Source organism: Labrus mixtus, chromosome 10, assembly GCF_963584025.1.
Source record: "Labrus mixtus chromosome 10, fLabMix1.1, whole genome shotgun sequence".
Taxonomy (NCBI): domain Eukaryota; kingdom Metazoa; phylum Chordata; class Actinopteri; order Labriformes; family Labridae; genus Labrus; species Labrus mixtus.
This window is the reverse complement of record NC_083621.1, coordinates 30477777-30483776: the sequence shown is the minus strand read 5'-3', so window position 1 is coordinate 30483776 and position 6000 is coordinate 30477777.

Genomic DNA, 6000 nt, shown 5'->3' with positions numbered 1-6000 from the left:
GAAACGATCCCACAGGATTTGACTGCTGGATTCCCAAAAGAGACAGAAAGTCAAGTGTAGAAATGATTCAGAGGAGAAGCAGCAGAGTCTCTCCTGAGAGCTGCTCAAACAGGTTTATGATCTCACTGCTTCCTGACGCTGCCGGACCGCTGAACCGAACAATCAGACAAGACGAGGAGTCGAGAATCCTGAGCAGTTAAATGTTCATATTTCTCAAAATGTCAGTAATTATTTCTATCGGCCTCGATGTACTGAGGCGTTCATCTTCTGAATATTCCATATTAAAAACATGCTTTTAAACTTCCAAATTATCATACAGAACGACATCAGAACCTGTTTCAATATCAATGAAGCAGAAATAGAAATCCTGTTGAGCCAACACTGGGAGATTACAAACTGTAGAGAAACTCCTGCACACTGTCGAAGCTGCACAAATAATTCTGCAACCTTTCGGTACCGAATTCGAAATCTGCGCAGCTTACACAGACCGCTGTCTCGCTCTCTCTCTCTCTCTGTCTTTTGCTTTTGCTGAAATATATGACTAAAGATCTGCCAGTTTTTCAAACTTCATTACCTTTATATGCTGTCGGTTATTAATGTAACCCGTGGAATTAGATGCCACATAGGACACAATTAATTTGGGGTTCTAGTAGCAGTATTTCTTTTGTAAACAGAGTGCATGAGCTACCTTAGTTAACCTCTGGCTATGTGTTACAATACCAGTTAACTTATTTAGCTTTCCCAATGAGTAGCTTCAGATAAAGAAATATAAAAGAAAACAAAAGACCCCAAAATACGGCAGTGGGCTTAAGCTATCAATAGAAAATAGAAAACAAAACCTGTTAAATACAAATTCAACAAACGTAAACCCACAAATATTCTGAAAAGTACAATGAATATACACACTACACTTACATTTCAACAGTTTTCATAAAACCCTCACGTGGAGCTCACTGAAGATGACACCGTCTGTTATACTGTTAATCCTTAAAACAAAATACAATAAGTGGAAACTCTGTACTCTACAAAGTGCTTTTACATAGGATGCTAATTTAAACTAGCCTCGTTTACCTTGAGAAACCCAGTCTTATGTCAAAATGTGTAATACCTACGTTGGTCCACAGCGCAAAACGTAGTAGTTTCACAATAAGGGCTCTAAAATTGTGACATGCCTACGTTTCCTTTTGCCTATTCTTTTGTATAGGCATACCTCAGGTCACGTGACTGCCCAGTTTTCCCCAGGCGAAAAAAAAAAGACATGGCGGACATCCCTTCTAATTTCGGTGGAAAATGCAATATTTTAAGATAGTTTGAGGCTTAAGTGTCGTTTTGATAACCTTTCTGGCGACAAATGTACATTGTATCTTCATAATCTTCATTCGGTTTATGTTTATGATCTTTAGTTTGTTCGTTTCTATGAAGATTCTTTCAGGTCTCGCTAGAAAAACGTTGGGACGTTACGTTTTCTACTGTTGCTATGGTGGTAGCTATGGACGCTATCAACAACAAACCGGAAGGAAGTGGACGTTCGGTTTGTGGCTCTTTTTTCGGCGGCTCTGGTTCCGGAATTAAATTTTCCCATTCAAATCCTCCATTGATTTCCTTTTTTGATTTTTTATGGACGCTATCAACAACGAACCGGAAGGAAGTGGACGTTCGGTTCGTGGCTCTTAAAACGGGTTACATCAGACCCTAGACATCAAACTAAGCTCCTATGCAATAAATAATGATTTCTGTTACATTTTTATGGATGTCTTTCATTACAACCAAATTTAATAAAACGATTGGAACAGATCGATGCATATTAGCAACATTATAAACTATAACATGTAACAATACATAGAGACAATACTGTACAGTTTGTGTGATTTATATGATTTTATTTAACAAAATAATCCTGACAGATTAATACTATCTTTTAAAACAGGTTTGATTTGACCACAAACTATGGTATTTTACAACAAATTGATTTCTGCTGAACTTGTATTGATATCTTTATATTTTTATTGTTTCTATTCTGCTGTTTGTAGTTATGCTGCTATAACAACTTTATTTCCCTTCAAGGGATTAATAAAGCTATCTATCTATCAGAATCAGAATTGTTTTTAATTTTTATTGGCAAGTTCATTTACACAGAAGGAATTTGACTTAGTGTTTGGTGGAGAAGACAATATCTCACAGGACAGTTGGGTTTTACTCAATGGCTCCATCCAAAAAGTCATACAAGATGTAGGTGAGCTGTTTCTAGACAGAACTGTCGGGGGCAGTTCCTTGAGTGAGATTAAACTTAAATATAATAAGATTAAAATGTTATAAGAAGGTGCAATAGAGGAGCTTATGATTATGCAGATTGACAGTGCTATCCAGCCATCAATCCTTCTGTAATGCATCACATCTAATTCACACCTTTTTCAAATGTTATTTTTTGATTGAATTACGCAAAAATAGAAAAATAGACATATTCCAAATAAAATAAATAATTAAATAAATTAAAATTCATAAACAAATACATAAAAATCTAAAATAATAATCTTAATCATAAAAGAGGGCTCACACAATTATAGCATTTAACACATAAAAAATTATATATACTATATATTTTTTTTAAATCAAAAAAGGGCAGCAGCTCAAATAACAATACAATACATAGTCTTTAGACTGTATTTTCCTTTGCCACCCACTGTAGGGGCCACGTCTTCCCACTGCAATAAAATGTAGAGAAGAATTAATTTGACATAAGACCTCACTGGAATTCAAAACATGACAATGTAGAGGACAATGAGCCACAGCTCATCAGAGCTTCAGTATGCACCTCATACTCAGTATGATTACGTACACACAGTAACCCGATTAGTGTAAATGACCTGCATATGTTAATAGTTTGACTAAGGTAATTACATGTACTCGTGTTCTGTTGTTCCTTCTTGCAATTTAAAATTGGGTAAAATTAATAAATAGCACCACAAAAGCATTTAACAATATATAACTTGAACATCAAAACATTTATATTTTTATAGACAATAAAATAAAATAAAGAGAAATTCCACTTGGTTCCCCTGAAAAACATTTCAACATGTTTACCATTATAAGCAATCACATGGTCAGAGGACTTTAGAGTTTCCAGTTGTGGTGCATTACAATCTACTAAAAGCTTCTGTAACAATGGTATAGTTTTGCATTACACTTTTTAGCTCAGATTATGAAAAAGCAAACCTTCTGTATTTTGGTCTCGACCACCCTCTTCACTGGATAAAATTCGTCTTCCCCTCTGACCATATGGCTGCATTCTGAAAGAGCAAAAAAGTGTCAACTGTTTATAGAACTGCAAGAAAGATGCACAGAAAGATAATTATCATTCTTGTTGAGAAAAGACAAAAGTCTTGCACAACACTGATAAACTAATGCACAATTTTATAATGAGTAGGCTAGATTATTGCAATGCTCTCATTTCTGGTCTTCCAAAGAATACAATAAATCAGCTGCAGTTAATTCAAAACGCAGCAGTGCGAGTGCTAACACAGAACAGGTGGAGAGCACACATTACACCAATTTTAAAATCTTTACACTGGCTGCCTGTGAGTTTTCATATTGCACTGCATAGCCTTGCACCGGACTTCATCTCAGAGTTGCTTTCAGTTTATGAACGGCCCCTCAGATCCTCCGGCTCCTTTAGTTGTTCCACAGATTAGAACAAAAACTTTGGAATTTACTCATCAAAGAACGCTGCATAAAGGGCCTTTCAGATAGGACGCAGTGGGGACTGCGTGTAAATGTTAAATGGACTTCAGTTTATAGTGCTTTTCAAGTCTTCTGACTACTCAAGGTGCTTTTACATTGCAGGTCACACCCACCCATTCATACCCTCTCACACACTGATGGTGGTGATCTCTATGTAGTATCATCCATCAGAAGTAACTAATCCCATTCATACACCACCACTGAGGCAGTGGGAGCAATTCAGGGTTGAGTGTCTTGCCCAAGGCTTGCCCAACACCTCTGACATGTTGCCCAGCTGGGGATTGAACCCTCAACCTTCCGGTTGAGAGCTGATGACTCTACCAACTGAGCCACAGCTGTGTAGCTGTCAAGCCCATTCATTTGTGTATTCTGTTGCTCTGCGCAAGTGCCCACCTCACTGCCTTGCAGGGCCCTCCGTGCCGCTCTTGTGCGCTGTGCGAAAGTTAAAACATTTTCTACAACAACGCAGTGCTCCCTGACGTCCCCTCCACGCGTCCAATAGACGCTCAGATCACAACAAACGGTGTCTCACTTTCCTGAGCTCTAGTTTAAAGACATACCGGGACATCTGCAAGAAAGATCTTGTTTGGAAAGATATAGACAGTTTGGGCATACCAGGTGTGTTTAAAACAGAGCAGTAATGTGTGTCATGTTCGTAAAGAGGTCCTTTTAGCGCTGCAGCTCCTGGACGAGCCTAAACTATCCCACATCCTGATGTGCCCTGATGATTTAATGAACACACACCCTCTTTTTCTTTGCTGCTCGTCTCCCCCTCCGCAGCAGAAGAAAAGTCGGGGCTTTTTTCTCAATAGTGGACACATAGGCCTACATAGTGATGTGGCAGAAGCTACTTTCCAGAGCTATTTTCCCGACTATCGTTTCAGTCACCTAGCAACGCGCGCGATTACTTTTTGCTCGTATACGCTCTCCCCTTTTGCTCTCAGCGCGCACCGCGTCCTATCTGAAAGGCCCTGAAGGAAGTGGGAGCTGCTACTGAAAGCCGTAATGTTGCTGTATGTGCTGCTGTGATAAAAATTACATACATTGACTACAGGGTTGATTCCCCATGATTCCCCGCGAGCCTCGACGTCATCTTTTGTTATTGTTTTGATTGAGAGCCCCCTAGCGGCGGATTTTACATAATTTGTATTTAACTTAATTTTACCCTTTACCTTTTACTGTTTTAATTACATTTATTTTATAACTATTGGAGTGCATTAGCCGTTATTTCTAAGTTCATTTTTGTCTATATGTTTTTTCACAATTTTATGTTCTTTTTTTCAATCACTGTAAAGCACTTTGAATTGCATTTGATTTGTATGAAAGGTGCTATATAAATAAAGCTTGATTGCTTGATGTCAAATGGCAAATGTAGTAGAACCAGTAAATATACTGTACAATTTGAAATGGTGTATGTAAATATAGGATGGCTAAATAACCTTTAGGTAAATCTTTGTTGTTCTTCTTCTTGAATTTCTTCTTCGGAGGCATGCCTGTTGGAAATAAATAAAATTGTCTGTACAGAGCTGTTATTATAATATTACTACTGTTCTTAATACCACTACTCTACAAACACATATTGAATTTAACATTACTGTTTCAAATACATAGTTGTTTAACGACTACAAGATGTACCTTCAGACCGAACGTTAACATTTTCATGACAATCCAATACAAGCTTCATTGCATCCTGTTATTCTTTTCAAACATAGAATAGTGTACCACAATATCACAATATTTTAATATCTTAATTTGGCTTCCCCACATAAAATTACTTTATAAAACAAATTGTGATACTAATTGGATACATACACTGTTTCAAGATGTAACCACAACATACCATGGTTCTTTGTGGAGGGCTGGATGACAGAGGAAGTGGAGGGCTGGATGACAGAGGAAGTGGAGGGCTGGATGGCGGAGGAAGTGGAGGGCTGGATGACAGAGGAAGTGGAGGGCTGGATGACAGCGGCGATGGAGTGTTGCTGGTTAGTCCAACCTCAATGGAACAAAAAGACTGATATTTAATGTACTGTCTGATCATCAAGCTTTCATAAACTGTTGATGAGTAGAGTGAGCTATATCTTGACATTTTAAATGATCACAGATTCAAAGGCTTACCATTGACTAACACCTCATATAAGGCCTTCATTCTGTCCAGGCATTTTGCAGCCTGGTCCGAAAGCTGTCATTTCGGGTGCTGGACCTGAGTAATCCACGTGGCAGGCTTCTTTGCTGGTTTTGCAATAAACACCATGGTCCTGT